General features: G+C 44.1%; 1 protein-coding gene and 1 long non-coding RNA gene across 55 annotated transcripts in view; one reads left to right on the plus strand and one right to left on the minus strand.

Annotated features, from left to right (window-relative positions):
- LOC118375663 (microtubule-associated protein RP/EB family member 3-like) overlaps window positions 1–10,111 on the plus strand; it is a 95,271-nt gene that overhangs the window by 76,346 nt on the left and 8,814 nt on the right. The window lies entirely within an intron of this gene.
- The window catches only part of LOC127909577 (uncharacterized), a 34,621-nt gene that overhangs the window by 15,075 nt on the left and 9,435 nt on the right, over window positions 1–10,111 (minus strand). The gene's annotated exons all lie outside the window — the stretch shown is intronic.

Genomic DNA, 10,111 nt, shown 5'->3' on the forward strand with positions numbered 1-10,111 from the left:
AATAGGAGTGATACTGGGGGCCTGGGTTAACCTCTAACTCACCAGAGGAACAGAAGTGTGGGGGCAGAAACACACATTATACCACTATTCTGGGGGGAGGGGGCAGAAACACACCTAATATCACCATTCTAGAAACTCGTTTTGCGTTTTCCGTTTGGGGTAAACTGTTTGTGTTGCTAAACTTTTTACAACAGAATTGGAGTAATGATTACACCCCTGGTCATCCATGACAGGCAAGGAACTGAACACAAGTTAACTAGCTATCTACTTACCTACCCACCATTCATAATTAATTGACATCGGACAACAACTAGCTATCTAGCTAACGTGAGCTGCACCTGTATGGTTGGCCGCCTAGTCAATGGCACATTATGAATAGTTTAAAAAATAACATGATTATGGCTATTCTAATTTTTAGACACAGGTAGTTCCTTAACTGGCGTTGGTGAGCAACTGTGTGAGCTGCATCCTTAGCCAACATTGCAGACATAAAAACTCGATATGAAATCGAATAGGAAAGCATCACCTACTAAGGCAAAATAATACGATGACATTTCAGCCCCCCAAAAAAAGAGATAATTCAATCCTTACGTTATTCCTTGTTTATGTGTATTTTAGTCGGTTGCGGGTTCAGTTGTGTCTTTCTGATGTGTGATACTATCCTCGGTTTCCGGTCCCGTCGCTTCGGACTAAGCGCAGGGCGCCACGTCGACGTAGAGGGGAGGAGCCATGGGAACGGTCTTCATACAGCGGCGCCTGACGTCATATGGGGTGCGTTCGATCTACTCCGGTTTCAGAGCACTCTATCCGAAATGCGCCAGAAGCGTAGAATAACTGATGAATTTACGAACACACCCCATGATTTCTAACAAAAAAACTGTGACAGAAGGAACGACTCAAAATCACGTATGAATATTTTAATAGATCATTTTAATCTAGATGTTCATAATTGAACATGAATAAATATGTTAAGATTTAATACAGTTGGTCCTCCAAGACAGAGAGGGCGGGAGTGGTGTCCGGCTGCACGGGACCGGAGGGAGAGGAGTGGCCGAGACGTGGATCTGTCGCCTAGCCGGCGTGAGGAGTAGCTGGTTAGCTAACTAGCTAGATGGTGCTTCGCTTTTGCGGTACGCGGAACAGAGATCGGAGAAGCCAATAGTTAACGTTCAGATAGTTAGTTAGAGTAGATCCTGTGAGTTGCCAACATGGCGCTGTACGAATATGTCACTCGGGACCAACTGTCGGGCTTCGACAAGTACAAGGTAACGTGAAGAGAAAGACTGCTCCTCTAGCTAGCGGTTAGCATGCTAACCTGGTTAGCTAACGAGTGTTTTTCTGGCGTTCAGTTACACCACCATCATTATCGGCCGCTGAACATTCTGGGAAATGTCCTTTAATTTCGCTACGGTCAGCTCATATGGCTGGGGTCATATAATGTCATTGGAATTAGACTAACCGGTTGTGTATTAATGGATCTGACCGATAAGCGACCTGTCAACATTGGCTAACGTAACGTTAACTAGTGACATTACGTACTTGAGGAAAATAGGAAGGATTTCTCAACTCATACCTGTACCTATGTTTGTTCACTATTAACTAGTTAACCAGTTTACCAGCGAACTAACCAGCTAGTTAACCCGCTGACTAGTTACTCTATGTCGTGAATTGGAAAGCACCCGTTAGTGGGCTTGATATGCACAGCGGTACAGAATATATTCTCCATTCAGGCTGTGAAGACTTCACCTCCTTATTTCTGTTTAGTGGCGGGAAAGAACGGGGAAATATACGTCCTTTCTTTATAAAACACAATTTCCCACCAGAATGCTACTTCCTGATTAGCCAAGTAGCTGCAGCCCGATATGACGACCGGAGGATGGGTTATTGGGCAGATTTGTTGCCACTGAAGGACGTTTTGCGTGGCGACATTGATAACTATAATGTTGATAACCATCTAGATGTCACCTTGATTCATAGCCTTCATATAGTCTACTACTCAATGGGGAGAGCATGAACGGCAACACCGGGACGCAGTGCCCTTCGCTCCTGCTTCAAAAGCACGACTGTCCTGCAACGGCGTGGGAAGTAGCTACCTGATGGTAGTAGCTAATAGTAGGGTGACAGTAAGCACGCATGCAATGTATGAAGCAACAGTACACCCGTCATAAATACTTTAAATTAACATTCTTTAAATTTAAAACTGAAAATGTCATTATTTGTGTAAAACAAACAGTGAAATACTACTGACTCTGGCTTAAAAACACAATTGCAAACTCTCGCAGTACAGCGGTCAAAAAGGAAGAACCCCGGGCCGGCGCCCCACTGTTTGGGACCCACTGGTCTAACCTATGGCAGAGCGCTTTCGACACTGGCCACTCCTTTACACACTCCTTTCCTTTCGACACACACTCGCTCATACTCTGGTGGCGAAGGACATCACTGCTCCGTAATGTGTATCCAAATTCAGTTTTGAGATCCACCGGCGTCATTGGTGTAGGGTTACCTGGACATTTCGGGCTGGTCATGGAACTATGCAAATGGGCGGGGGTCTCCCCGCTTTGCTTGATGGGATATGTAGTGATTTTGCCAACACAGCCAGAGATATGTATACAGTCTTGTTCCCTTAATCTTCTTTCAACTGACAATCATATTTGTTGATTTAAATCAGACTTTTTTTATTCATATAATGAGTAATCCAGGAATGTCACAAGTTATTTGACATGAGAAAATGGCAACTCTACGGATTGCAATGACTACAATGAATGGCTATATTACTTCCTGACACTAAGGGTCCCTGGAGTTCCTCCTTCTCACCACTCTATATTGAGGAGGAGTTGTTTTCATAACTGGTTGCTAGCAAATCCCACGACAACATTTAGTCACCATCAGTCTGAAAACTTGTATTGAATACAACCAGACCTTTTCCTAATTGGTGATGCTCAGAGCAGCGTGAATATGAATGTGCCAATTCATTCCAGTTGAAGTAGTACGAGCAACGAAGTTAGGAAAAAGTTAGTGGTTGTATTCAATAAGATGTATGAATTTCAGCGGCCGCAATTGTACAGAACAAACAGGTACAGGTACGAGTTGAGAAACCTTCCTATTTTCCTCAAGTACGTAATGTCACTATTCCAAAGCTATTACAGAGAACAAGTACATTTTTTTCGCTTCTCAAAATGTTTTTTAAATGTTGTCCTATACTTCTTGTTGACAAAATTCCTGCTAATATTAGGTTTTTGAGCTAGTGCCCAATTGACCCCTTGAAGGAGAGCGCTCCTCGCTCCCAGAATCTCCCAGAATGCACCACTGACGATGCACTTTCACAATGGCCGTAATTATTATTCCAATGAAGTTTCCCATCCACAAAAGTACAGTGTCTTCAGAAAGTATTCATACCCCTTGACTTTTTCCACATTTTGTCACTGCCTGAATTCAAAAACAGATTAATTAGATATTTTTTTCTCACCCATCTACACACAACACCCTATAATGACAACACCCCATTATTTTTGCAAATGTATTGAAAATGAAGCAGCTGCTACAGCTGTGAGTCTGAGTATCTAAGAGCTTTGCACAACTATATTGTACAATATTTGCCCATTATTTTCAAAATTCTTCAAACTGTCAAATTGGTTGTTGATCATTGCTAGACAACCTTTTTCAAGTCTTGCTTTAGATTTCAAATCAGATTTAAGTAAACTGTAATTCGGCCACTCAGGAACATTCGCTGTCTAGGTATGCAACTCCAGTGTAGATTTGGCCTTGTGTTTTAGGTTATTGTCCAGCTGAAAGGTGAATTGATCTCCTAATATCTGGTTTAAAGCAGACTGAACCATTTGTTTTTGACTTTGCTTAGCTTCATTTAATTTGTTTAAATCCTGAAAAACTCCCCAGTCCTTAACAATTACAAGCATACCCATAACATGATGCAGCCACCACTATGCTTGGAAATATGGAGAGTGGTACTCAGTAATGCATTGGATTTGCCCCAAACATAACACTTTATATTCAGGACAAAAAGTGAAGTGCTTTGCCACATATTTTGCAGTATTACTTTAGTTTCTTGTTGCAAACAGGATGCATATTTAAAAAAAAATGTTTTGCCCTATAATGGCTTCCTTCTATTCACACTATCAATTATGTTAGTATTGCTATTCTGTACAGGCTTCTGTCTTTTCACTCTGTCATTTAGGTTAGTATTGTGGAGTAACTACAATGTTGTTGATCCATCCTCAGTTTTCTCTCATCACAGCCATTAAACTATGTAACTTGTTTTAAAGTCACCATTGGCCTTATGGTAAAATCCCTGAGCGTGTAATTAATAACTTCACCATGCCCAACGGGATATTCAATGTCTGCTTTAAAATGTTTACCCATTTACCAATAGGTGCCTTTTGCAGGGCATTGTAAAACCTCCCAGGTCTTTGTGGGTGAATCTGTTTGAAATTCACTTCTCGCCTGAGGGACATTATAGGTAGTTGTATGTGTTGGTACAGAGATTAGGTAGTTATTCAAAAATCATGTTACGCTATTATTGCACACAGTGAGTCCATACAACATATTATGTGACTTCTTAATTAAAGCACATTCTTACTCTTGAACTTATTTAGACTTGCCATTACAAAGGGGTTGACTACTTATTGACTCAAGACATTTCAGCTTTTAAGTTTTCATGAATTTAACATTTAGAAAAAACATTATTCCACTTTGACATGATGGGGTACAGTGTGTAGGCAAGTTACAAGAAAATGTCAGTTTAATCCATTTCAAATCCAGACTGTAACACAACAAAATGTGTTAAGTTCCGGGGGTGTGGCTCCTCAGCTGCCACTGAGACTTTCTATTGGACAAATTCAGGTAGGCCTTTCCCTGTTCCCTTCAGTTTGCCTTCTTATTTAAGTTTTTTTTTTTTTTTTTTTACAGAATCTGCGTAATGAATATGCTCCAGAGCTCTCTGGGTTGGGTAGGAGGGAGACAGTGTAGATGGGGTAGGAATATGCCCCAGAGCTCTCTGGTTGGGTATGAGGGAGGGTAGATGGGGTAAGGAATATGCCCCAGAGCTGGAGTAGATGGATGGGTTAAGGAATATGCCTCAGAGCTCTCTGGGTTGGGTATGAGGAGGGAGACAGTGTAGATGGGGTAAGGAATATGCCCCAGAGCTCTCTGGGTTGGGTATGAGGAGGGAGACAGTGTAGATGGGTTAAGGAATATGCCCCAGAGCTCTCTGGGTTGGGTATGAGGGAGGACAGAGACAGCAATGTAGATGGGGGTAAGGAATATGCCCCAGAGCTCTCTGGGTTGGGTATGAGGAGGGTGACAGTGTAGATGGGGTAAGGAATATGCTTGAGCTCTCTGGGATTGGGTATGAGGAGGGAGACAGTGTAATGGGGTAAGGAATATGCTAGAGCTCTCTGGGTTGGGTATGAGGAGGGGTACATCAGCTGGGGTAAATGCCCCAATACTGGGTTGGGTATGAGGAGGAGTGACAGTGTATACTGTTGATCAGGAGATACTGACAGAGCTCTCTGGGTTGGGTATGAGGAGGGAGACAGTGTAGATGGGTTAAGAATATGCCCCAGAGCTCTGGGTTGGGTATGAGGAGGGTGACAGTGTAGATGGGGTAAGGAATATGCCCCAGAGCTCTCTGGGTTGGGTATAGAGGTCTAGTCTCTGGGTTGGGTATGAGCATGGGTAGATGGGTTAAGGAATATGCCCCAGAGCTCTCTGGGTTGGGTGAGGAGGGAGAGCAATGTAGATGGGGTAAGGAATATGCCCCAGAGCTCTCTGGGTTGGGTATGAGGAGGGAGACAGTGTAGATGGGGTAAGGAATATGCCCCAGAGCTCTCTGGGTTGGGTATGAGGAGGGAGAGTGTAGATGGGGTAAGGAATATGCCCCAGAGCTCTCTGGGTTGGGTATGAGGAGGGAGACAGTGTAGATGGGGTAAGGAATATGCCCCAGAGCTCTCTGGGTTGGGTATGAGGAGGGAGAGTGTAGATGGGGTAAGGAATATGCCCCAGAGCTCTCTGGGTTGGGTATGAGGAGGGAGACAGTGTAGATGGGGGAGGGAATATGCCCCAGAGCTCTCTGGGTTGGGTATGAGGAGGAGACAGTGTAGATGGGGTAAGGAATATGCCCCAGAGCTCTCTGGGTTGGGTATGAGGAGGGTGACAGTGTAGATGGGGTAAGAATATGCCCCAGAGCTCTCTGGGTTGGGTATGAGGAGGGTGACAGTGTAGATGGGTTAAGGAATATGCTCCAGAGCTCTCTGGGTTGGGTATGAGGAGGGTGACAGTGTAGATGGGTTAAGGAATATGCCCCAGAGCTCTCTGGGTTGGGTATGAGGAGGGAGACAGTGTAGATGGGGTAAGGAATATGCCCCAGAGCTCTGGGTTGGGTATGAGGAGGGAGACGGTGTAGATGGGGTAAGGAATATGCCCCAAGAGCTCTCTGGGTTGTATGAGGAGGAGACAGCAATGTAGATGGGGTAAGGAATATGCCCCAGAGCTCTCTGGGTTGGGTATGAGGAGGAGACAGTGTAGATGGGGTTTAATATGCCCCAGAGCTCTCTGGGTTGGGTATGAGGAGGAGACTGTTAGATGGGGTAGTTTTTCTCTGGGTTGGGTATCAGCAATGTAGATTTGTAATCATTAGTCCAGGATGTCCCATAAACAAAATCAGATATGTTCCTCCTTGTTTGGTTCCTGGTGATTGATGTAAACGTTAACTAGCCAGCTAGCTGTCAGTGGCTCACAGCTGTCCAAATGATCTGATCTACTGTTGATCGGTTACTGACAGGTCTGGTTTATGGGGGAACAACTCTGTAAGATAGTGTTGTCTGGTTTATGAGGGGAACAACTCTGTAAATAGTGTTGTCTGGTTTATACGTCTGGTTTTTAAAAATTAAAATCTCTCTTGTTGTGCCAGGGAGAGAGGGAGTGACCCCGATCTGATCTCCCACTGAAACTCTCTCACCCCCGATCTGATCTCCCACTGAGGCTCTCTCACCCCCGATCTGATCTCCCACTGAGGCTCTCACCCCCGATCTGATCTCCCACTGATCTCCATCTGATCTCCCACTGAACTCTCACCCCCGATCTGATCTCCCACTGAGGCTCTCTCACCCCCGATCTGATCTCCCACTGAGGCTCTCAACCCCGATCTGTGTGTGTCTGTAATATGCCACCTGCCTGTGCAAATACAGTCGAAGTGGAAGTTTACATACACCTTAGCCAAATACATTTAAACTCAGTTTTCACAATTCCTCACAATTTCTTTGTTGGCACTCCTATATGTCCCATAAACATCACAATTGGGTCTTTTTTCAATTAAATCCGTCACCCAAAATGTCCATTTATGAAGCCCGTCTGATCAGGAAAAAACTGCTTTCAAAAACGCAAGGTCATTTTTAAAAATTAAAATAGTATAAACTTTGACAAAACACTTCAAACTACTTTTGTAATCCAACTTTAGGTATTAGTAAACGTTAATAATTGATCAAATTGATCACGTGGCGATCTGTATTCGATAGCAGCAGGTCTTGAAATCATGGTCCATATTCTCCCTTTCATAACTTCCTCTGAGGGACCCTAAGACAGGAAGTGCCTATTCCTCATCTAACCAAGGATAAACTTCACCCAAATGCCAGTACTGGCGACATCGTGGGAAGCTGTAGGCATTGTAAACTGGGCCCTATCTATTTTCCCTTGCCATAGACAATACAGAGACTGGCGGAGGGATATTTTTTTGTTTTTCCCTTGCCATAGACAATACAGAGACTGGCGGAGGGATATTTTTTGTATTTTCCCTTGCCATAGACAATACAGAGACTGGCGGAGGGATATTTTTTTGTATTTTCCCTTGCCATAGACAATACAGAGACTGGCGGAGGGATATTTTTTTGTATTTTCCCTTGCCATAGACAATACAGAGACTGGCGGAGGGATATTTGTTTTTGTGAACAGTTTTCCTTGGGGTTTTGCCTGCTACACACGTTCTGTTATAGTCACTGACATGATTTAACCAGTTTTAGAGACTTCAGAGTGTTTTCTATACACACATACTAATCATATGCATATACTATATTCCTGGCATGAGTAGCAGGACGTTGAAATTCTGCGCGATTTTTAACAAAACGCTGCAAAAATTCGCAGCCTCCTTAAATTAACAAGAAATTTATAGTGGTTGAAAAACAAGTTTTAATGACTCCCTTCTCTCCGCTCCTCACTTTCTCTCTTCTTCTCTCCTCTCTTCAGTACAGTGCAGTGGATTCCAACCCCCTGTCAGTCTACGTCATGCACCCCTTCTGGAACTCTGTCGTCAAGGTGAGCACACACACCACACACACCACACACACCACACACACCACACACCACACACCACACACACACACCACACACCACACACACACCACACACCACACACACCCCACACACACCACACACACCACACCACACACCACACACCACACACACACCACACACACACACACACACACACCACAACACACACACACACCACAACACAACACACACACCACACACACACACACCACACACACACACACACCACACACACCACACACACCACACACACACACACCACACACACACACACCACACACACACCACACACCACACACACACACACACACCACACACACACACCACACACACCACACACACACACCACACACACACACACACACACACACACACCACAACACACACACACACACACAACACACACACACACACACCACCACACACACACCACACACACACACACACACACACACACCACACACAACACACACACACACACACACACACACACACACACACACACCACACACACACCCACACACAACACACACACACACACACACACACACACACACACACCATACACACACCATTACACACACACACACACACCATTACACACACACACACACACAACCCACACATTACACACACACCACACACACACACACACACACACACACACACACACACACACCACACACAACACACACACACACACACCACACCACACACCCATACACAACACACACCACACACACACACACACACCATTACACACACACACACACACACAACACACACAACCCACACACCATTACACACACACAACCCACACACCATTACACACACACACACACACACACACCACACCACACACAGGTTATTGTGACTATGACTACAGTGTGTGTGTATTATGATAATGAGGTCTGTCTGCATCATTGAGGTTTGCTGAGATACAATAACCTTGACCCTCTCTCTACCCTTCTCTCAATTTAAAGGGCTTTATTGGCATCCGAAACACGAGTTTACATCTCCAAAGCAAATGGAATAGACAATAAACTGAAGGGAAATTAACAATGGAAGCATTCGTGAACATTACACATTAGTGTTGGTGCTCCACTGGTTACCCTTTTGTCATGGCAACTGGTCACATCTTGCTGCTGTGATGGCAGACTGTGGTATTTCACCCAGTAGATATGGGACTTTATCAGTGTTTGATTTGTTTTCATATTCTTTGTGGATCTGTGAAATCTGAGGGAAATATGTGTCTCTAATATGGTCATACATTTGGCAGGAAGTTAGGAAGTGCAGCTCAGTTTCTACCCTAATTTTGAGGGCAGTGTGCACATAGGCAGACCTGGCTCTCTAGAAGACAGGCGATGGCATTTTGTTTGTTTGTCCCATTTTGTGAATTTTTGTTTGAGTTGAGTTGACCCCAGACCTCACAACCATAAAGGACAATGGGTTAGATAACTGATGTATTTTTAGCCAGATCCTAATTTGGATGTTGAGTTTTATGTTCTTTTGATGGCATAGTAGGCCCTTGTCTCAACGTTCACAGTGGAAGTGGCGTTGATGTTCGGGCAGAGGTGCTCAAAAGGTTTTGAACAAATTCAACTTTATTTGTCACCTGTGCGAATACAACCAACAGTGCAGTTCAGGAAGAGTGAAGAAAAATATTTACCAAATAAACTAAAGTAACACAATAACAATAATAAGGGGGTACGGGTCAATGGGGTACTATATACAGGGTCAATGTGGGGGGTACAGGTTAGTAATGAGGCTA

Source organism: Oncorhynchus keta, chromosome 19 (assembly GCF_023373465.1).
Source record: "Oncorhynchus keta strain PuntledgeMale-10-30-2019 chromosome 19, Oket_V2, whole genome shotgun sequence".
NCBI classification, from domain to species: Eukaryota; Metazoa; Chordata; class Actinopteri; order Salmoniformes; family Salmonidae; genus Oncorhynchus; species Oncorhynchus keta.